This window comes from Bombina bombina, chromosome 5, assembly GCF_027579735.1.
Source record: "Bombina bombina isolate aBomBom1 chromosome 5, aBomBom1.pri, whole genome shotgun sequence".
Lineage (NCBI taxonomy): Eukaryota > Metazoa > Chordata > Amphibia > Anura > Bombinatoridae > Bombina > Bombina bombina.
In genome coordinates this window covers 856,384,477-856,409,228 of record NC_069503.1, presented here as the reverse complement: position 1 = coordinate 856,409,228, position 24,752 = coordinate 856,384,477, and positions in this window count along the sequence as shown.

Below are 24,752 nucleotides of genomic sequence, written 5' to 3'. Positions count from 1 at the left end.
TGGGAATAAGAGTATCCAATTGATATATCCATCTCATCTCTTGTTGTTGGAGGATTTTTTCTCTATTAGTCCCATTGCGCTGAACAGGGATGTGTTGTATGATCTGCCAGCGTAGCTGGCTTACACTATGTCCTTTTTCTAAAAAGTGTTTGGAAAGGGGTGCCTCCAAATTATTTTTCCTTATGTTTGACCTATGCTGACTCAATCTATCCTTTACTTTCTGTGTGGTCTCTCCTAAGTAATACATAGAACATGGGCATTTTATGAGATAGACTACGTAACTAGTGTCACAAGTGTAAAATCCCCTGATGTTGTAACGTCTGCCATTATGTGGATGATAGAAGTTTGGACCTTTTATAACTGAATTACAACTAACACATCCTAGGCAGGGGTAACAGCCATTCCTCTTTGCTTGCATGTATGTTTGTGTATCTTTTCTCTCTGATCCCACATCACTTCTTACAAGGTGGTCCCGGATATTCTTTACCCTCCTATATGCCATTAAGGGGTAATCCCTAAACTGTTCAATACTAGGGTTACAATCCTTAAGTATATGCCAATGCTTTTTTATGGCTTTTGCTACAGCTTGGCTATGTGGGCTATGTTGAGACACAAATACTAGTCTATCTTGTTCTTTAGTTTTTTCTTTAGGTGCCCTAGGTGTAGTGATATCTTTAATTGTTTCACTCAACAATTGTGTAGGATATCCTCTCTGTTTAAATTTGTTTGACATTTCCAACAGCCTTCTATCCTTCACTTCTGGTGTACTTACTATTCTCTGTACCCTTAATAATTGACTCTTGGGTAATGAGTTGATAAGGCCTTTTGGATGGAAGCTGTTATATTCCAATAAGGTGTTCCTATCGGTCTCTTTTGAAAAGATATCTATGTCTAGTCTGTTGTGTCCTTTAGTAATCTTAGTGTCAAGAAATGTTATACTCTCTTCACTATATGTCAAGGAAAATTGTAAGCCCCTTACCATAGTATTAAGTTCTCTTGTGAATTCTTCTAGTTCTCCAATGCTGCCCCACCACACGCCAAACACATCATCTATATAGCGCCACCATACTGTGCCATACTGTCTAAATAGATGATTTTCATAAACTTGGCGCTCTTCAAACTCATTCATATAGAGGTTGGCGTATGATGGGGCAACATTGGAGCCCATGGCTGTACCCCTTATCTGTATGTACCAGTCATCCTGGAAAAGAAAGAAATTCCAGTATAGTACCAGACGCAGTAAATTTTCCAAAAAACAACATTGTATTTGTGAATAGCCACCACTGACCATCAGCACTTTTCTTATAATTGCAATACCTGTTTCATGACTTATAGAGGTATATAAACTCTTAACATCCATTGTGTAAAGTATATATCTATCAGACTGCAATTCTAAAGATTTTATTTTATCCAAAAAATGACCTGTGTCTTTCAGATAACTGGCCATTTTTACCACTTCTGGTTGTATATCCTCCAACAACAAGAGATGAGATGGATATATCAATTGGATACTCTTATTCCCAGGGGGTTGAACAGGGATTTTGATCTTAATTGTTTCTCTTAAAGAAATTCCCTTAAACCATGAAATTATAACTTTAACATTATTACCATTCAAACTATAACTATATGCAGAATTAAAATTCACTATATGATAAGAGTTCGCTATATGAAAAGATTTCTTGGTATAGAAATTTTCTTTATATGATAAGTCAAAAAAAACAAAGATACTTTACCTATGTGTTTACAATATTTGAGATTAAATAATAATAAGATATTAAAATTGAAAAATCAATATAAGTATGTTAAATATTTGTGATAATATAAGTATGCACAGTAATGTTAAAGTACTTGTACATTTATAATTGCCATATATAATCTGTTTAGTCATATACATTTGTTTTTAACACTTTTGTATACACATTACTATTGGTAACCACTAGAGGGTGTAAAATTGCCAAAATTGAAGCCAGTTGGCGCCAAAGAAAGATATAAATTGTTTGAAACAATGTGATACAAGTAGCATGATTAAGTGGGTTCACCACGAAACGTTGCTTTTTATGTAACCTCTAATAAAAATATTGGAACTTAAGATATTGGTGCTGGTGTTACTACGAATGCATTATCACAGAGGCGATTGCAGCTACCTCCCACACCGTGCACCACCTTTACACTAAGTGCTGTATTCATCTAACTAAAAATTCATATCATTAACTAAATAATTCCTATTTAAAACTAAATACTTACCTGTAAAATAAACCCTAAGCTAGCTACAATATAACTAATAGCTACATTGTAGCTAGCTTAGGGTTTATTTGTATTTTACAGGCAAGTTTGTATTTATTTTAACTAGATAGAATAGTTATTAAATAGTTATTAACTATTTAATAACTACCTAGCTAAAATAAATACAAAAGTACCTGTAAAATAAAACCTAACCTAAGTTACTAACACTACAATACAATTAAATAAATAAACTAAATTAACAACAATTAAATTAAATTAGCTAAAGTACAAAAAAAACCCCCACTAAATTACAGAAAATAATAATCAAATTACAAGATATTTAAACTAATTACACCTAATCTAATAGCCCTATTAAAATAAAAAAGCCCCCCCAAAATAAAAAACCCTAGCCTAAACTAAACTATCAATAGCCCTTAAAAGGGCCTTTTACGGGGCATTCCCCCAAAGTAATCAGCTCTTTTACCTGTAAAAAAAAATACAAACAACCCCCCCAACAGTAAAACCCACCACCCACACAACCAACCCCCCAAATAAAATATTATCTAAAAAAATAAAATTATATCTAAAAAAAACTAAGCCCCCCATTGCCCTGAAAAGGGCATTTGGATGGGCATTGCCTTTAAAAGGGCAGTTAGCTCTTTTGCGGCCCAAAACCTAATCTTAAAAATAAAACCCACCCAATACACCCTTAAAAAAACTAACACTAACCCCCTGAAGATCGACTTACAGTTCTGAAGACCGGACATCCATCCTCAAGGAAGCGGCAGAAGTCTTCATCCAACCGGGCCAAAGTCCTCAATGAAGCCGGGTGAAGTCTTCATCCAAGACGGGATGAAGTGGTCCTCCAGACGGGCAGAAGTCTTCATCCTGACGGCATCTTCTATCTTCATCCATCCGACACGGAGCAGCTCCATCTTCAAGACATCCAAAGCAGAGCATCTTCTTTCGATGACTACCCGATGAATGAAGGTTCCTTTAAGTGACGTCATCCAAGATGGTGTCCCTTGGATTCTGATTGGCTGATAGAATTCTATCAGCCAATCAGAATTAAGGTAGAAAAAAATCCTATTGGCTGATGCAATCAGCCAATAGGATTGAAGTTCAATCCTATTGGCTGATCCAATCTGCCAATAGGATTGTGCTTGCATTCTATTGGCTGATTGAAACAGCCAATAGAATGCAAGCTCAATCCTATGGGCTGATTGCATCAGCCAATAGGATTTTTTCTACCTTAATTACGATTGGCTGATAGAATTCTATCAGCCAATTGGAATCTAAGGGATGCCATCTTGGATGACATCACTTCATTCAGTAAGACAACTTCGTTTGAAGAGGATGCTCGACGTCGGATGTCTTGGAGATGGACCCAATCCGCGTCGGATGGATGAAGATAGAAGATGCCGTCTGGATGAAGACTTCTGCCCGTCTGGAGGACCACTTCGCCCGGCTTGGATGAAGACTTCTCCTGGCTTTGTTGAGGACTTTGTCCCAGTTGGATGAAGACTTCTGCCACTTCCTTTAGGATGGATGTCCGGTCTTCAGAACTGTAAGTTGATCTTCAGGGGGTTAGTGTTAGGATTTTTTAAAGGTGTATTGGGTGGGTTTTATTTTTAGGGTAGGGTTTGGCCGCCAAAGAGCTAACTGCCCTTTTAAAGGCAATGCCCATCCAAATGCCCTTTTCAGGGCGATGGGTAGCTTAGGTTTTTTTAGATAGTATTTTATTTGTGGGGTTGGTTGTGTGGGTTTTACTGTTGGGGGGTTGTTTTTTTTACAGGTAAAAGAGCTGATTACTTTGAGGCAATGCCCCGCAAAAGGCCCTTTTAAGGGCTATTGATAGTTTAGTTTAGGCTAGTTTTTTTTTTTTTTTTGGGGGGCTTTTTTATTTTGATAGGGCTATTAGATTGGGTGTAATTAGTTTAAATATCTTGTAATTTGTTTATTATTTTCTGTTATTTAGTGTGGGGTTTTTTGTACTTTAGCTAATTTAATTTAATTTATTTATTTAATTGTTGTTAATTTAGTTCATTTTTTTAATTATAGTGTAGTGTTAGGTGTTATTGTAACTTAGGTTAGATTTTATTTTACAGGTACTTTTGTATTTATTTTAGCTAGGTAGTTATTAAATAGTTAATAACTATTTAATAACTTTTCTACCTAGTTAAAATAAATACAAACTTGCCTGTAAAATAAAAATGAACCCTAACCTAGCTACAATGTAACTATTAGTTATATTGTAGCTAGCTTAGGGTTTATTTTACAGGTAAGTATTTAGTTTTAAATAGGAATATGTAGTTAATGATAGGAATTTTTAGTTAGATTTATTTTAATTATATTTAAGTTAGGGGGTGTTAGGGTTAGGGTTAGACTTAGGTTTAGGGGTTAACAAATATAATATAGTGGCGGCGACATTGGGGGTGGCATATTAGGGGTTAATAAATGTAGGTAGGTGGCGTCGATGTTAGGGACAGCAGATTAGGGGTTAATAATATCTAACTAATGTTTGCGAGGCGGGAGTGCGGCGCTTTAGGGGTTAATATGTTTATAATAGTGGTGGCGACGTTGGGGGAAGCAGATTAGGGGTTAATAAGTGTAGGTAGTTTGCGGCGACATTAGAGGCGGCAGATTAGGGGTTAGTAAATATAATGTTGGTGTCGGCAATGTTGGGGGCAGCAGATAAGGGGTTCATAAGTATAATGTAGGTGGCGGCGGTGCCCGGAGCGGCAGATTAGGGGTTAATAAGTATAATGCAGGTGTAGGCGATGTTTAGGGTGGCAGATTAGGGGTTAATAAGTGTAAGATTAGGGGTGTTTAGACTCGGGGTTCATGTTAGGGTGTTAGGTGTAGACATAAATGTTATTTCCCCATAGGAATCAAGGGGCTGCGTTACTTAGTTTTACGCTGTTTTTTGGCAGGTGTTATACTTTTTCTCAGCCGGCTCTCCCTGTTGATTCCTATGGGGAAATCGTGCACGAGCACGTACGACCAGCTCACCGCTGACTTAAGCAGCGCTGGTATTGGAGTGCAGGAAGGAGCAACATTTTGCTCAATGCTCACTTCTTGTCTTTTAACGCCAGGTTTGTAAAAACCCGTAATACCAGCGCTGTAGGTAAGTGAGCGGTGAGAGAAAACTGCTCATTAGCACCGCATAGCCTCTAATACAAAACTCGTAATCTAGCGAACTGTTTGTTATTTTTTAGAATGGTAGGTTTTTTAGTTTTTGTAATGTTAGGTTTTAGTGTAAGGCACAAAGACACAGAAAAAGAAAGACGTAAACTCCTCTAAGTGAAGTACATCGAAGCAGAATAAATTTATTTAGATGCAAATGCACACTCACACTTATAACCCTCAAACATATGAGGTATGGTAGAAACACATAAAAGGATTAAATAAACATGCAGCGGTCTAGTCAGATTTTGTGCTTAGACGATTATCCCACATGAGATAGGAGTCAATACCATCCACAGCAGAATGTCACTAATAAATGTCATAAAAACCTTAAAACAACAGATAGCATAAAAACGCCACTTTTACTGCACCAGCTGATCGAAGTAATGCTGACTCCGATACAGCTGTTCAACGTTGCGTGAAGATGGTGGGCGTGGCCTAGTGCGTTTTGTAGGATACCTTCCTACTTCGTCAGAGGCTGCCCACACTAAGAAGGATCTGTCTATTCATGCAACAGGTCCATTTTGCACCTGATTAAACTGCTCTAATCTCTGTTACCATCCATAGTTAAAGGAAATTAACCCATTTCTACACATGCAATTTCACAAATGGAACTGAAGAAAACTTACTGCTTTCTCATTGGAGATATATCGTCTGAGTAAGGCAACATAATGTTAACCTGTAATTATTTGGGGTGAGTTTACCACATCATTAACACTTAGATTAATAAGTTAAATTAAGGTGTGCAATAAATAGATGGATCCTTCTTAGTGTGGGCAGCCTCTGACAAAGTAGGAAGGTATCCTACAAAACGTGTTAGGCCACGCCCACCATCTTCACGCCCCGCCACGTTAAACAGCTGTATAGGAGCTGGCATTACATCGATCAGCTGGTGCAGTAAAAGTGGTGTTTTTATGCTGATGTTTTAACATTTTTATGACATTTATTGGTGATATTCTGCTGTGGAAGGTATTGACTCCTATCTCATGTGGGACAATCAATATTGATTGAAGGAGACCTGGTCTAAGCTCAACATATGACCAGACTGAGACTGCAGCAAGTTGATTTCATCCTTTAACCTGTTTATACCATACCTCATATGTTTGAGGGTTATAAGTGTGAGTGTGCATTTGCGCCTTAATAAATGTATGCTGTTTCAATATACTTCACTTAGAGGGGTTTGCACTTTTCTTTTTCTGTGTCTTTGTATCTAGCTGTATTAAAGGGACACTGAACCCAATAATTTTCTTTCTTGATTCAGATAGAGCATGCAATTTTAAGCAACTTTCTAATTTACTCCTATTATCATTTGTTCTTCGTTCTCTTGCTATCTTTATTTGAAAAAGAAGGCATCTAAGCTTTTTTAATTAGTTCAGGACTCTAGGCAGCACTTTTTTATTGGTGGATAAATTTATCCACCAATCAGCAAGAACAACACAAAAATGGGCCGGCATCTAAACTTACATTCTTGCACTTCAAATAAAGATACCAAGAGAATGAAGAAATTTGATAATTGGAGTAAATTAGAAAGCTGTTTAAAATTTCATGCTCTATCTGAATCACAACAGAAAAAAATTGGGTTCAGTGTCCCTTTAAGCTTCCAGTGCTGTGTTTGGTGAAGCAGCAGCAACCCCATATTGTGGCTGATAACTCTGGAAATCCACTATGAAGCCATATCCTTTTTTTCCCATTGTGAATATAGTTATATGGGGCGCTCCTATTTGTTGTTTTCTATACATATTTAGTGTAAGGCAGCTTAAGTTTTATTTCACAGGTAAGTTTGTATTTATTTTAACTAGGCAGTTAATAAATAGTTAATAACTATTTACTAACTAGTCTACCTAGTTAAAATAAATACAAACATCTGTGAAATAAAAATAAAACCTAAGTTATCTACAATATAACTATTAGTTAAATTGTAGCTAGCTTAGGTTTTATTTCACTGGTAAGTATGTATATAGTTTTAAATAGGTATTATTTAGTTAATAATTGTAACTTTAATTTAGCTCTATTTTAATTATGCTAAAGTTAGGGGGTGTTAGGGTTAGGGTTATGTTAGGTTTAGGTTTAGGGGTTACAAGTTTAAATTAGTTTATTGCGATGTGGGGGGCTTTCGGTTTATGGGTTAATAGGTTTATTTAGTATATTTTGTTGTGGGAGGCTTTCAGTTTAGGCGTTAATAGGTTTATTATCGTGGTGGTGGAATTAGGGGTTAATAACTTTAGTATAGTGGGGGCAATGTAGGCGGATGGCAGATTAGGGGTTAATAATATTTAAATAGTGTTTGCGATGCGGGAGGGTGGCGGTTTAGGGGTTAATAACTTTAGTATAGTGGCAGAGATGTCGGGGTGCGGCGGAATAGGGGTTAATAATTTTTAATAGTGGCGGTGATGTAGGGAGCGGAGATTAGGGGTTAATAACTTTAAAATAGTGTTTTGTATTGCGGGAAGGCCTTGGTTTAGGGGTTAATAGGTAGTTTATTGGTGTTTAGTGCACTTTGTAAAACTTAAGTTATGAGTTTTATGTAACAGTTTTGTTGCGTAAAACTCATAACTACTGCTTTTAGATTGCGAAATGGATCTTGTCAGAATAGGCTGCAACGCAAGCTTTTTAGCTTCACCGCAAAACTCGTAATACCGGTGCTATGGAAGTACCATAAAAAATAAGAATTGCGGGACTGACGTTGCGTTACAGGCTTAAAGGCTTGCAGTACAGCTATGCCGACAAGACTTGTAATGGCTGCGGTGCTGTTTCAACGCTGAAATTGCCATTTTTTTCAGCGTTAAAACATGAACGTATAACTCGTAATCTAGGTGTGTATAAAACCTCATTTCAAACAGAGCAAACAGAGGCCTAGATTTAGAGTTCGGCGGTAGCCGTCAAAACCAGCGTTAGAGGCTCCTAACGCTGGTTTTGGCCGCCCGCTGGTATTTGGAGTCAGTGATTAAAGGGTCTAACGCTCACTTTACAGCCGCGACTTTTCCATACCGCAGATCCCCCTACGCCATTTGCGTAGCCTATCTTTTCAATGGGATCTTTCTAACGCTGGTATTTAGAGTCGTTTCTGCAGTGAGCGTTAGAGCTCTAACGACAAGATTCCAGCCGCCTGAAAATAGCAGGAGTTAAGAGCTTTCTGGCTAACGCCGGTTTATAAAGCTCTTAACTACTGTACCCTAAAGTACACTAACACCCATAAACTACCTATGTACCCCTAAACCGAGGTCCCCCCACATCGCCGCCACTCGATTAAAAATTTTAACCCCTAATCTTCCGACCGCCACCTACGTTATACTTATGTACCCCTAATCTGCTGCCCCTAACCCCGCCGACCCCTATATTACATTTATTAACCCCTAATCTGCCCCCCACAACATCGCCGCCAGCTACTTAAAATAATTAACCCCTAATCTTCCGACCGCAAAGCGCCGCCACCTACGTTATCCCTATGTACCCCTAATCTGCTACCCCTAACACCGCCGACCCCTATATTATATTTATTATCCCCTAATCTGCCCCCCTCAACGTCGCCGACACCTGCCTACACTTATTAACCCCTAATCTGCCGAGCGGACTGCACCGCTACTATAATAAAGTTATTAACCCCTAACCCGCCTCACTAACCCTATCATAAATAGTATTAACCCCTAATCTGCCCTCCCTAACATCGCCGACACCTACCTTCAATTATTAACCCCTAATCTTCCGATCGGAGCTCACCGCTATTCTAATAAATGTATTAACCCCTAAAGCTAAGTCTAACCCTAACACTAACACCCCCCTAAGTTAAATATAATTTTAATCTAACGAAATAAATTAACTCTTATTAAATAAATTAATCCTATTTAAAGCTAAATACTTACCTGTAAAATAAATCCTAATATAGCTACAATATAAATTATAATTATATTATAGCTATTTTAGGATTAATATTTATTTTACAGGCAACTTGGTATTTATTTTAACTAGGTACAATAGCTATTAAATAGTTAAGAACTATTTAATAGTTACCTAGTTAAAATAATAACAAATTTACCTGTAAAATAAATCCTAACCTAAGATATAATTAAACCTAACACTACCCTATCAATAAAATAATTAAATAAACTACCTACAATTACCTACAATTAACCTAACACTACACTATCAATAAATTAAATAAACACAATTGCTACAAATAAATACAATTAAATAAACTAGCTAAAGTACAAAAAATAAAAAAGAACTAAGTTACAGAAAATAAAAAAATATTTACAAACATAAGAAAAATATTACAACAATTTTAAACTAATTACACCTACTCTAAGCCCCCTAATAAAATAACACAGCCCCCCAAAATAAAAAATTCCCTACCCTATTCTAAATTAAAAAAGTTACAAGCTCTTTTACCTTACCAGCCCTGAACAGGGCCCTTTGCGGGGCATGCCCCAAGAAGTTCAGCTCTTTTGCCTGTAAAAAAAAACATACAATACCCCCCCCCCAACATTACAACCCACCACCCACATACCCCTAATCTAACCCAAACCCCCCTTAAAGAAACCTAACACTAATCCCCTGAAGATCTTCCTACCTTGTCTTCACCATACCAGGTTCACCGATCCGTCCTGGCTCCAAGATCTTCATCCAACCCAAGCGGGGGTTGGCGATCCATACTCCGGTGCTGAAGAGGTCCAGAAGAGGCTCCAAAGTCTTCATCCTATCCGGCAAGAAGAGGACATCCGGACCGGCAAACATCTTCTCCAAGCCGCATCTTCTATCTTCTTCCATCCGGTGCGGAGCGGGTCCATCTTGAAGCAGGCGACGCGGATCCATCCTCTTCTTCCGATGTCTCCCGACGAATGACGGTTCCTTTAAGGGACGTCATCCAAGATGGCGTCCCTCGAATTCCGATTGGCTGATAGGATTCTATCAGCCAATCGGAATTAAGGTAGGAATTTTCTGATTGGCTGATGGAATCAGCCAATCAGAATCAAGTTCAATCCGATTGGCTGATCCAATCAGCCAATCAGATTGAGCTCGCATTCTATTGGCTGTTCCGATCAGCCAATAGAATGCGAGCTCAATCTGATTGGCTGATTGGATCGGCCAATCGGATTGAACTAGATTCTGATTGGCTGATTCCATCAGCCAATCAGAAAATTCCTACCTTAATTCCGATTGGCTGATAGAATCCTATCAGCCAATCGGAATTCGAGGGACGCCATCTTGGATGACGTCCCTTAAAGGAACCGTCATTCGTCGGGAGACATCGGAAGAAGAGGATGGATCCGCGTCGCCTGCTTCAAGATGGACCCGCTCCGCACCGGATGGAAGAAGATAGAAGATGCGGCTTGGAGAAGATGTTTGCCGGTCCGGATGTCCTCTTCTTGCCGGATAGGATGAAGACTTTGGAGCCTCTCTGGACCTCTTCAGCACCGGATTATGGATCGCCAACCCCCGCTTGGGTTGGATGAAGATCTTGGAGCCAGGACGGATCGGTGAACCTGGTATGGTGAAGACAAGGTAGGAAGATCTTCAGGGGATTAGTGTTAGGTTTCTTTAAGGGGGGTTTGGGTTAGATTAGGGGTATGTGGGTGGTGGGTTGTAATGTTGGGGGGGGGGTATTGTATGTTTTTTTTTACAGGCAAAAGAGCTGAACTTCTTGGGGCATGCCCCGCAAAGGGCCCTGTTCAGGGCTGGTAAGGTAAAAGAGCTTGTAACTTTTTTAATTTAGAATAGGGTAGGGAATTTTTTATTTTGGGGGGCTTTGTTATTTTATTAGGGGGCTTAGAGTAGGTGTAATTAGTTTAAAATTGTTGTAATATTTTTCTTATGTTTGTAAATATTTTTTTATTTTCTGTAACTTAGTTCTTTTTTATTTTTTGTACTTTAGCTAGTTTATTTAATTGTATTTATTTGTAGCAATTGTGTTTATTTAATTTATTGATAGTGTAGTGTTAGGTTAATTGTAGGTAATTGTAGGTAGTTTATTTAATTATTTTATTGATAGGGTAGTGTTAGGTTTAATTATATCTTAGGTTAGGATTTATTTTACAGGTAAATTTGTTATTATTTTAACTAGGTAACTATTAAATAGTTCTTAACTATTTAATAGCTATTGTACCTAGTTAAAATAATTACAAAGTTGCCTGTAAAATAAATATTAATCCTAAAATAGCTATAATATAATTATAATTTATATTGTAGCTATATTAGGATTTATTTTACAGGTAAGTATTTAGCTTTAAATAGGATTAATTTATTTAATAAGAGTTAATTTATTTCGTTAGATTAAAATTATATTTAATTTAGGGGGGTGTTAGTGTTAGGGTTAGACTTAGCTTTAGGGGTTAATACATTTATTAGAATAGCGGTGAGCTCCGATCGGAAGATTAGGGGTTAATAATTGAAGGTAGGTGTCGGCGATGTTAGGGAGGGCAGATTAGGGGTTAATACTATTTATGATAGGGTTAGTGAGACGGATTAGGGGTTAATAACTTTATTATAGTAGCGCTCAGGTCCGCTCGGCAGATTAGGGGTTAATAAGTGTAGGCAGGTGTCGGCGACGTTGAGGGGGGCAGATTAGGGGTTAATAAATATAACATAGGGGTCGGCGATGTTAGGGCAGCAGATTAGGGGTACATAGGGATAACGTAGGTTGCGGCGGTTTACGGAGCGGAAGATTAGGGGTTAAAACTGTAATGCAGAGGTCAGCGATAGCGGGGGCGGCAGATTAGGGGTTAATAAGTGTAAGGTTAGGGGTGTTTAGACTCGGGGTACATGTTAGGGTGTTAGGTGCAGACGTAGGAAGTGTTTCCCCATAGGAAACAATGGGGCTGCGTTAGGAGCTGAACGCTGCTTTTTTGCAGGTGTTAGGTTTTTTTTCAGCTCAAACAGCCCCATTGTTTCCTATGGGAGAATTGTGCACGAGCACGTTTTTGAGGCCGGCCGCGTCCGTAAGCAACTCTGGTATCGAGAGTTGCATTTGCGGTAAAAATGCCCTACGCTCCTTTTTTGGAGCCTAACGCAGCATTTGTTTTAACTCTCGATACCAGAGTTAAATTTATGGTGCGGCCAGAAAAAAGCCCGCGGAGCGTTAACAGCCCTTTTACCGCCGAACTCTAAATCTAGGCCAGAGTGAGCAGTGAGGAAAAGCCACCAAACAGTGAGGCTCCAGAGGAGTAAAGTTTCGGCTAAGCTATGCAAGTGTCCCGAGAGAGAAATACCGGTAGACACAGAGTCCCAGCTGGGGATTCTCGCAAAAGACACAGCCGTCTAGAAGCAACCTGCTCACACAACCCAAGTGGAGTTTTGGATAGTGGACCCCATCGATGCATCTGGTAAACGGAGGCTGAAAGACATGGCACTCCACCGGAATTTACTGCACAAAAGGGAAGGATTCTAAGACAGTGCACTGTTCATCCAAGAAGAGAGTATCAAGCAACCAAAACGTATGTACATATGAAAAAGTAATTACGATATCCACCAACTGTATCTTGCCTTTTTGTCTCTATCATCTGTAAATTGAAAAGGGACATAAAGTATATGCCGCATATACATATTATGAACTGGTGAAAGAACCGGACAATATACACACAACGCCAATACTGCTGAATCTTTGATCTAAGCATTAGCTCATTATACTGAAACAGCACAGATCAAAAAGAGGTGCTACAACCCCTATATTGCCACAGTAAAACATCATATACAATACTGACTTTGTGCATTGATACAAACGAACATTTAATCTGCACACTAAACAGAGAACTACTTTGGCCTTTAACCCAGCAAGAAATTTCTGAGGTTAACCTATATGGGCACCTAGAGATTTGACACCGTAAAGAAAAACTGTGTCTATCAGTACAGCGTCAGATTGTATGCAGATACATGATGATTAATGCCACTATATATTTTAGCAACATTCTGTTTGTACAGGTAAACTGTGATATTACCTTTTTTGATCAACTTTCTCAGAGAGTCAAATTGATACACCGGTGTTTCATTTTATTTATTTTATCTCATTATTTTATCTCATTGTATAATAACATTGTTTTATCACTAAGGGTATTTTGTTACCTTTATTGGATCAACTGAGTTTTTAGGTAAATACCGTATATTGTGTAATAAATTGTAACATTTTATTATTTACATTTGTGAAGTATAGACTCACTTTGTTATTTCAATTCATATGTGGGAGCAGCAAGACTCAGAGAGTAAATTCTGATTACATTATATTACCAGACACTCCCAGTAGGGTATTCACCCCCTTGTTTAACATTATTACTAATTTGTTATTTCAAAATAGAAGCACCACTAAGTAGAAACGGCATTAAGTTGCGCCACCTTACACACATTCATATGAACACAGTTCAACACTGCTCACATAGAGCACAAGCAACAGCCTAAATCATAGGTACATATTTAATCATCAGAAATTCTTATTGCTTAAATATAAACACATAATTAATATAAGGTCCCCCTTTTTTATGCTCACTAGCGTACGGGAACTTTTACCTCTCTCAATGCACTCATTTAGTAACATAGTATATTCATGTCTATTTCAGGTTATTAAGCCTAAAAATTCCCAAACAATTTTCATATATTGCTAAGAAGTGGGACATACCTGTTAAAGTGTATACACTATATCACTATATTCACAACCTTGTCCCAGGACATACTTGAAAACGAGAGAAATCTCAATGTATCCTTCCTGGTAAAATATTTTATAAATAAAATAAATACATAAAAGAGACAGTTTTTCTGTATGTTCAGACAACTTGCAAAAAAAAAACCTCTGTTTTTGGTAAACATTCTTGAGAGCTCTGTAACTGCAAGCACTATTCATTTAAGCATTTTAACCTGTCAGCTATAAAACACTTCTTATTGGACTAAATGGGCATACCCTCTGATGAAGTGAACCAAGTTCACAAAACGCGTAAGGGCACGCCAACTTCTGATGTCACTTCCAGTCCGGCAAGACCAACGATAGCATGCACACAGCTCTTCATCGCTATCCTATGCTGTTATACAGCACCTTCATCCAAGAACACCAATTTCGCATATACGTGGGATACCAGCTAGACACACAGAGGTATCTCATACAGTTGTGCAATACGTATTTAGAGTGTTTTGACACTCAATTTTTGCAGCCATAACCACATCACTTTATTGGGATTAAGTGCTAGGCAATTCCAGATACAATTTCACATCTTTATCCTACGTTTTTGCCAACCAACAGCTCTCAATATACTGAACACGTTAATATTTGTTTTATACAAGCCACTGTTTTAGACTTGAGACATTTCCGACTGAACTTTAGCACCCAGTGCTCAGTCCATTTGGACTCTATTTCCTAATTGGACATTTGGAGTTTTTAAACCTTGTTTTAATGAATACTCAATAAATTTGTTTGCTTTTCACTTTAATATTGAAAGTGCATCCTTTTATAAATACCATTATTCTCAAACTACAATAAGAGATTTAATCTCTCTTCACCATACTCCACAGAGGAGAAGGAATGAATGCCCGAAAAGAGGAACTTCATACTCTGAGAAGCTCGGTGAGAGGAATACCATACTGTAAGGTTGAAGAGAGAAACACATCTTTAACACAGATAGGGATCAATATCCCCTCCATACAATTTACATACCTCACATGTTTGAGGTCCTAAAAGATGAGCACCTTTCTTTGCTTTAATAGTAACTATTAACAAGTATTGACATACTGCACTATAAGTTGTTTTATTTGTGTTTTCTCCATTCTCTGAGCGCTGATATCTAGAACCTACAACCACACGTGTATATATGTGTGTATGTTTGGATGTATGTGTGAAATGTTTATACTTAAAATTCAATTATATACTATTATATAAAACTAAGTGTAGAACTCCACTAAATGGGCAGAGGTCTAGTGCATCATTGGTTTAGCTATATCTGACAAAGGTTTTTAAGCTCTCAAGTCTATTAATGTGAAGGATTTAAATAACCAGCTCTGTCTGAATCCAGATGTTAGAGTACCCAAGATCATCGCTCAAGCAATACAATATTACTTAGAAGTGCTATTTGATTTAACTAAAGCAAAGTTATTGTTAATATTTTTTGCACTCCACTTGTAAAATAGGCCAAAATGTTAAAAAGTTAGGGCATTCTGAAATTAAATACCCCCATTAAAGAATATATTATATTTTTTTTAAATCCTATGAGGTGGATGATTTAAATTTAAAATGTACATGCTTTGGTATTTTATAAATAAAATAAATACATAAAAGAGACAGTTTTTCTGTATGTTCAGACAACTTGCAAAAAAAAAACCTCTGTTTTTGGTAAACATTCTTGAGAGCTCTGTAACTGCAAGCACTATTCATTTAAGCATTTTAACCTGTCAGCTATAAAACACTTCTTATTGGACTAAATGGGCATACCCTCTGATGAAGTGAACCAAGTTCACAAAACGCGTAAGGGCACGCCAACTTCTGATGTCACTTCCAGTCCGGCAAGACCAACGATAGCATGCACACAGCTCTTCATCGCTATCCTATGCTGTTATACAGCACCTTCATCCAAGAACACCAATTTCGCATATACGTGGGATACCAGCTAGACACACAGAGGTATCTCATACAGTTGTGCAATACGTATTTAGAGTGTTTTGACACTCAATTTTTGCAGCCATAACCACATCACTTTATTGGGATTAAGTGCTAGGCAATTCCAGATACAATTTCACATCTTTATCCTACGTTTTTGCCAACCAACAGCTCTCAATATACTGAACACGTTAATATTTGTTTTATACAAGCCACTGTTTTAGACTTGAGACATTTCCGACTGAACTTTAGCACCCAGTGCTCAGTCCATTTGGACTCTATTTCCTAATTGGACATTTGGAGTTTTTAAACCTTGTTTTAATGAATACTCAATAAATTTGTTTGCTTTTCACTTTAATATTGAAAGTGCATCCTTTTATAAATACCATTATTCTCAAACTACAATAAGAGATTTAATCTCTCTTCACCATACTCCACAGAGGAGAAGGAATGAATGCCCGAAAAGAGGAACTTCATACTCTGAGAAGCTCGGTGAGAGGAATACCATACTGTAAGGTTGAAGAGAGAAACACATCTTTAACACAGATAGGGATCAATATCCCCTCCATACAATTTACATACCTCACATGTTTGAGGTCCTAAAAGATGAGCACCTTTCTTTGCTTTAATAGTAACTATTAACAAGTATTGACATACTGCACTATAAGTTGTTTTATTTGTGTTTTCTCCATTCTCTGAGCGCTGATATCTAGAACCTACAACCACACGTGTATATATGTGTGTATGTTTGGATGTATGTGTGAAATGTTTATACTTAAAATTCAATTATATACTATTATATAAAACTAAGTGTAGAACTCCACTAAATGGGCAGAGGTCTAGTGCATCATTGGTTTAGCTATATCTGACAAAGGTTTTTAAGCTCTCAAGTCTATTAATGTGAAGGATTTAAATAACCAGCTCTGTCTGAATCCAGATGTTAGAGTACCCAAGATCATCGCTCAAGCAATACAATATTACTTAGAAGTGCTATTTGATTTAACTAAAGCAAAGTTATTGTTAATATTTTTTGCACTCCACTTGTAAAATAGGCCAAAATGTTAAAAAGTTAGGGCATTCTGAAATTAAATACCCCCATTACAGAATATATTATATTTTTTTTAAATCCTATGAGGTGGATGATTTAAATTTAAAATGTACATGCTTTGGTATAAATGTGTGTGTAGCATATGTGTGTGAGTGATGGTTGTGTAGTGTAGTGTTTGTGTAGTATGTGTAATGTGTAGTGTATGTAGAGTGTGTGTAGTGTTTGTGTAGTGTGTGCCTGTAACCTGAGCTGTTTGCTTTACTAGGCATTGTGGGAATATATTGAAATAAAGAAGTATAAACCTTTATTTGTGTGGAAACATTTCTTGTTTTTGCATCATAAAAAAAATATATTTTTGTAAGAACTTACCTGATAAATTAATTTCTTTCATATTGGCAAGAGTCCATGAGCTAGTGACGTATAGGATATACAATCCTACCAAGAGGGGCAAAGTTTCCCAAACCTCAAAATGCCTATAAATACACCCCTTACCACACCCACAATTCAGTTTAATGAATAGCCAAGAAGTGGGGTGAAAAAGAAAGGAGTAAAAAGCATCAACAAAGGAATTTGGAAATAATTGTGCTTTATACAAAAACTCATAACCACCAAAAAATGGTGGGCCTCATGGACTCTTGCCAATATGAAAGAAATTAATTTATCAGGTAAGTTCTTACATAAATTATGTTTTCTTTCATGTAATTGGCAAGAGTCCATGAGCTAGTGAAGTATGGGATAGCAATACCCAAGATGTGGAACTCCACGATAGAGAGGGAGGGACAAAATAATAACAGCCATTTCGCTGAAAAAAAAAAAAATATTCTTAAAAAGTAAAAAGAAAAAACTTAAATCATAAGCAGAAGAATCAAACTGAAACTGCTGCCTGAAGAACTTTCCTACCAAAAACTGCTTCCGAAGAAGCAAATACATCAAAATGGTAGAATTTAATAAAAGTATGCAAAGAAGACCAAGTTGTTGCTATTCAAATCTGATCAACTGAAGCTTCATTCTTAAAAGCCCAAGAAGTGGAAACTGATCTAGTAGAATGACGTGTAATTCTCTGAGGCGGGGCTTTACCCAACTCCAAATAAGCTTGATGAATCAAAAGCTTTAACCATGATGCCAAAGAAACGGCAGAAGCCTTCTGACCTTTCCTGGAACCAGAAAAGATAACAAATAGACTAGAAGTCTTCCTGAAATCTTTAGTAGCTTCAACATAATATTTCAGAGCTCTCACAACATCCAAAGAATGTAAAGATCCCTCCAAAGAATTCTTAGGATTAGGACACAAAGAAGGGACCACAATTTCTCTATTAATGTGGTTAGAATTCACAACCTTAGGTAAGAATTTAAATGAAGTCCGCAAAACTGCCTTATCCTGATGAAAAATCAGAAAAGGAGATTCACAAGAGAGAGCAGATAATTCAGAAACTCTTATAGCAGAAGAGATGGCCAAAAGGAACAACACTTTCCAAGAAAGTAGTTTAATGTCCAAAGAATGCATAGGCCTCTAGTTATGAAGGTCTAGGTTATTAAGCCTAAAAATTCCCAAACAATTTTCATATATTGCTAAGAAGTGGGACATACCTGTTAAAGTGTATACACTATATCACTATATTCACAACCTTGTCCCAGGACATACTTGAAAACGAGAGAAATCTCAATGTATCCTTCCTGGTAAAATATTTTATAAATAAAATAAATACATAAAAGAGACAGTTTTTCTGTATGTTCAGACAACTTGCAAAAAAAACCCCTCTGTTTTTGGTAAACATTCTTGAGAGCTCTGTAACTGCAAGCACTATTCATTTAAGCATTTTAACCTGTCAGCTATAAAACACTTCTTATTGGACTAAATGGGCATACCCTCTGATGAAGTGAACCAAGTTCACAAAACGCGTAAGGGCACGCCAACTTCTGATGTCACTTCCAGTCCGGCAAGACCAACGATAGCATGCACACAGCTCTTCATCGCTATCCTATGTTGTTATACAGCACCTTCATCCAAGAACACCAATTTCGCATATACGTGGGATACCAGCTAGACACACAGAGGTATCTCATACAGTTGTGCAATACGTATTTAGAGTGTTTTGACACTCAATTTTTGCAGCCATAACCACATCACTTTATTGGGATTAAGTGCTAGGCAATTCCAGATACAATTTCACATCTTTATCCTACGTTTTTGCCAACCAACAGCTCTCAATATACTGAACACGTTAATATTTGTTTTATACAAGCCACTGTTTTAGACTTGAGACATTTCAGACTGAACTTTAGCACCCAGTGCTCAGTCCATTTGGACTCTATTTCCTAATTGGACATTTGGAGTTTTTAAACCTTGTTTTAATGAATACTCAATAAATTTGTTTGCTTTTCACTTTAATATTGAAAGTGCATCCTTTTATAAATACCATTATTCTCATACTACAATAAGAGATTTAATCTCTCTTCACCATACTTCACAGAGGAGAAGGAATGAATGCCCGAAAAGAGGAACATCATACTCTGAGAAGCTCGGTGAGAGGAATACCATACTGTAAGGTTGAAGAGAGAAACACATCTTTAACACAGATAGGGATCAATATCCCCTCCATACAATTTACATACCTCACATGTTTGAGGTCCTAAAAGATGAGCACCTTTCTTTGCTTTAATAGTAACTATTAACAAGTATTGACATACTGCACTATAAGTTGTTTTATTTGTGTTTTCTCCATTCTCTGAGCGCTGATATCTAGAACCTACAACCACACGTGTATATATGTGTGTATGTTTGGATGTATGTGTGAAATGTTTATACTTAAAATTCAATTATATACTATTATATAAAACTAAGTGTAGAACTCCACTAAATGGGCAGAGGTCTAGTGCATCATTGGTTTAGCTATATCTGACAAAGGTTTTTAAGCTCTCAAGTCTATTAATGTGAAGGATTTAAATAACCAGCTCTGTCTGAATCCAGATGTTAGAGTACCCAAGATCATCGCTCAAGCAATACAATATTACTTAGAAGTGCTATTTGATTTAACTAAAGCAAAGTTATTGTTAATATTTTTTGCACTCCACTTGTAAAATAGGCCAAAATGTTAAAAAGTTAGGGCATTCTGAAATTAAATACCCCCATTAAAGAATATATTATATATTTTTTAAATCCTATGAGGTGGATGATTTAAATTTAAAATGTACATGCTTTGGTATAAATGTGTGTGTAGCATATGTGTGTGAGTGATGGTTGTGTAGTGTAGTGTGTAGTATGTGTAATGTGTAGTGTATGTAGAGTGTGTGTAGTGTTTGTGTAGTGTGTGCCTGTAACCTGAGCTGTTTGCTTTACTAGGCATTGTGGGAATATATTGAAATAAAGAAGTATAAACCTTTATTTGTGTGGAAACATTTCTTGTTTTTGCATCATAAAAAAAAATATATTTTTGTAAGAACTTACCTGATAAATTAATTTCTTTCATATTGGCAAGAGTCCATGAGCTAGTGACGTATAGGATATACAATCCTACCAAGAGGGGCAAAGTTTCCCAAACCTCAAAATGCCTATAAATACACCCCTTACCACACCCACAATTCAGTTTAATGAATAGCCAAGAAGTGGGGTGAAAAAGAAAGGAGTAAAAGGCATCAACAAAAGAATTTGGAAATAATTGTGCTTTATACAAAAACTCATAACCACCAAAAAATGGTGGGCCTCATGGACTCTTGCCAATATGAAAGAAATTAATTTATCAGGTAAGTTCTTACATAAATTATGTTTTCTTTCATGTAATTGGCAAGAGTCCATGAGCTAGTGAAGTATGGGATAGCAATACCCAAGATGTGGAACTCCACGATAGAGAGGGAGGGACAAAATAATAACAGCCATTTCGCTGAAAAAAAAAAAAAAATTCTTAAAAAGTAAAAAGAAAAAACTTAAATCATAAGCAGAAGAATCAAACTGAAACTGCTGCCTGAAGAACTTTCCTACCAAAAACTGCTTCCGAAGAAGCAAATACATCAAAATGGTAGAATTTAATAAAAGTATGCAAAGAAGACCAAGTTGTTGCTATTCAAATCTGATCAACTGAAGCTTCATTCTTAAAAGCCCAAGAAGTGGAAACTGATCTAGTAGAATGAAGTGTAATTCTCTGAGGCGGGGCTTTACCCAACTCCAAATAAGCTTGATGAATCAAAAGCTTTAACCATGATGCCAAAGAAACGGCAGAAGCCTTCTGACCTTTCCTGGAACCAGAAAAGATAACAAATAGACTAGAAGTCTTCCTGAAATCTTTAGTAGCTTCAACATAATATTTCAGAGCTCTAACAACATCCAAAGAATGTAAAGATCCCTCCAAAGAATTCTTAGGATTAGGACACAAAGAAGGGACCACAATTTCTCTATTAATGTGGTTAGAATTCACAACCTTAGGTAAGAATTTAAATGAAGTCCGCAAAACTGCCTTATCCTGATGAAAAATCAGAAAAGGAGATTCACAAGAGAGAGCAGATAATTCAGAAACTCTTATAGCAGAAGAGATGGCCAAAAGGAACAACACTTTCCAAGAAAGTAGTTTAATGTCCAAAGAATGCATAGGCCTCTAGTTATGAAGGTCTGGTGGACCTGATCCGACACTGCGGATCAGTTCCGCCAGACCTCGCTGAATACTCAGAGCAGGCGGACAGGTTATGGAGCAGCGGTCTTTGTGACCGCTGCTTCATAACTGCTGTTTCTTGTGAACCTGCAGGCTCGCCAGAAACATGGGGCATCAAGCTCCATACGGATATATACATACATACTTGATACATATGCCCTATAGGCTCAAATGGAGGAGCCTGCAAAACCTTCAAATCCAAATTAAGACTCCAAGGAGGAGAGATTGATTTAATGACAGGCTTGATACGAACCAAAGCCTGTACAAAACAGTGAATATCAGGACGTTTAGCAATTTTTCTGTGGAATAAAACAGAAAGAGCAGAGGTTTGTCCTTTCAAGGAACCTGCAGACAAACCTTTATCCAAACCATCCTGAAGAAACTGTAAAATTCTAGGAATTCTAAAAGAATGCCAAGAAAATTTATGAGAAGAACACCATGAAATGTAAGTCTTCCAAACTCGATAATAAATCTTTCTAGAAACAGATTTAGAGCCTGCAACATAGTATTAATCACTGAGTCAGAGAAACCTCTTTGACTAAGCACTAAGCGTTCAATTTCCATACCTTCAAATTTAATGATTTGAGATCCTGATGGAAAAACTGACCTTGAGATAGAAGGTCTGGCCTTAATGGAAGTGGCCAAAGTTGGCAAGTGGACATCCGAACAAGATTTGCATACCAAAACCTGTGAGGCCATGCTGGAGCCACCAACAGCACAAACGATTGCTCCATGATAATTTTGGAGATCACTCTTGGAAGAACTAGAAGCGGGAAAATATAAGCAGGTTTATAACACCAAGGAAGTATCGAAGCATCCACTGCTTCTGCCTGAGGATCCATGGACTTGGACAGGTACCTGGAAATTTTTTTGTTTAGTTGAGATGCCATCAGATCTATTTCTGGAAGCCCCCACATCTGATCAATTTGAGAAAACACATCTGGGGGGAGAGACCATTCTCCCGGATGTAAAGTCTGACGACTGAGATAATCCGCTTCCCAATTGTCTATACCTGGGATATGAACCGCAGAAATTAGACAAGAGCTGGATTCCCGCCAAAACAAGTATCCAGGATACTTCTTTCATAGCTTGAGGACTGTGAATCCCACCCTGATGATAGACATAGACATTATTATACTTTATTTATTAAGCCCCAACATATTCCGTAGCGCTGTCCATGGATACAATTCATTTAAATAAAACAATACAAGACTTGTAAGATACAGGACAACATTTACAAACACATACAGGAGGGATTGAGGGCCCTATTCCCATGGGAACTTACAATCTAGAAGGGTAGGAGGTTGGGAAACAGGAGGTGAGGACTGCAAGATTGAGAAGGATGTTAATACAGAGTTAGATGAGGGAAATATTAGGTAAGTGAAATTAATTTATTATTGAGTTGGGTGGTAGGCTTCTCTGAACAGAAAAGTCTTCAGGGAGCATTTAAAGGAAGAAAGATTAGGGCAAAGCCTGACAGCATGAGGGAGAGTGTTCCAGAGGGTAGGTGCTGTCTAGCATGAGAGGAGGTGATAGTTGCGGATGCAAGGAGCAGGTCATTGTTGGATCTTAGTGGATGGGCTGGAGTATACTTGTGTATTAGAGAGGATAGGTAGAGGGGAGCGGCGTTGGTGAGAGTTTTGTATGTAAGGGTGAGAATTTTGAATTTAATTCTGCTGTGAATGCGGAGCCAATGAAGGGACTTACAGAGAGGTGCAGCAGATACAGATCTACAGGAAAGGTGGATCAGCCTGGCAGAGGGGGAGAGGCGGGAAAGAGGAAGGCCAGCGAGTAGGTTGTTGCAGTAGTCAAGTCGGGAGATAACAAGGGAGTGGATTATTTGCTTTGTGGTGTCAGCGCTCAGAAAAGGGCGAATTTTAGAAATATTGTGTAGATGATTGCGGCAGGATGTAGAAAGCAATTGGATATGGGGGATGAAGGATAAGTTTGAGTCAAGTGTGACTCCAAGGCAGCGGACTTGGGGCGATGGGGAAATGGTGATGCCGTCAACAGGGATAGAGAAGTCAGAAGTCGGCCTAGAGCTTGAGGGGGGATAAGAAGGAGCTCAGTCTTGGACATGTTAATCTTTAGGTGGTGAGAGGCCATCCAGGAAGAAATACCAGATAAGCAGTTGCTGACATGAGAGAGGACAGAGGGAGAGAGAGCAGGGGTGGAAAGGTAGAACTGGGTGTCATCAGCATAAAGGTGATATTTGAAACCATAATTGTTGATAAGTTTACCTAGCGAAGAAGTATAGATGGAGAAGAGTAGAGGACCCAGAACAGATCCTTGAGGTACTCCAACAGACAGAGGCATAGGAGAGGAGGAGTCGCCCGCAAATGACACAGAAAAAGACCTGTGAGAAAGGTAGGAGTGAATTCAGGAAAGAGCAGTGTCACAGAGGCCAAAAGAGCTAAGGGTCTGTAGGAGGAGGGGGTGGTCAACTGTGTCGAAGGCAGCTGAGAGGTCAAGTAAGATGAGTATAGAGTAGTGGCCAATATTTTTAGCAGAGAGAAGATAGTTTGTGACCTTGGTAAGGGCAGTCTCAGTTGAGTGTTTTGGGTGGAATCCGGATTGCAGTGGGTCAAGCAAGAAGTTGGCGGACAGGAAGTGGGTTAGGCGATTGTAAACTAATTTTTCAGGGAGTTTTGATGTTAGTGGAAGCAGTGATATGGGGCGGTAGCTTTCAGGAGAATTAGGGTTGAGAGAGGGTTTTTTTAGTATGGGAGTGACTTTTGCGTGTTTAAAAAGAAGATGGGAATGAGCCGGTAGAGAGAGATAGGTTGAAGATGTGGGTAAGAGCAGGAGTGAGGGTGGATGATAGGGAGGGAATTAGATGGGAAGGGATAGGGTCGAGTGGGCAGGTAGTGAGGCGTGAGGAAGATAGTAAGGAAGAAACTGATATTCTGATTTATGTATTCACGCCTGGCTGGGTTCCCATAAACTTTTTTGAGCTCACTTATCATAACTGCACAGCTTTCTCAAGCGCTCTAAAACTTTCTTTCTGTACTCAGCACATTGGGCCTCTTTGTTGGATCCAAAGAGTGAACTGATAGCTCAGATTGACTGGATAAACTGACGGCGAAGGCAGTAA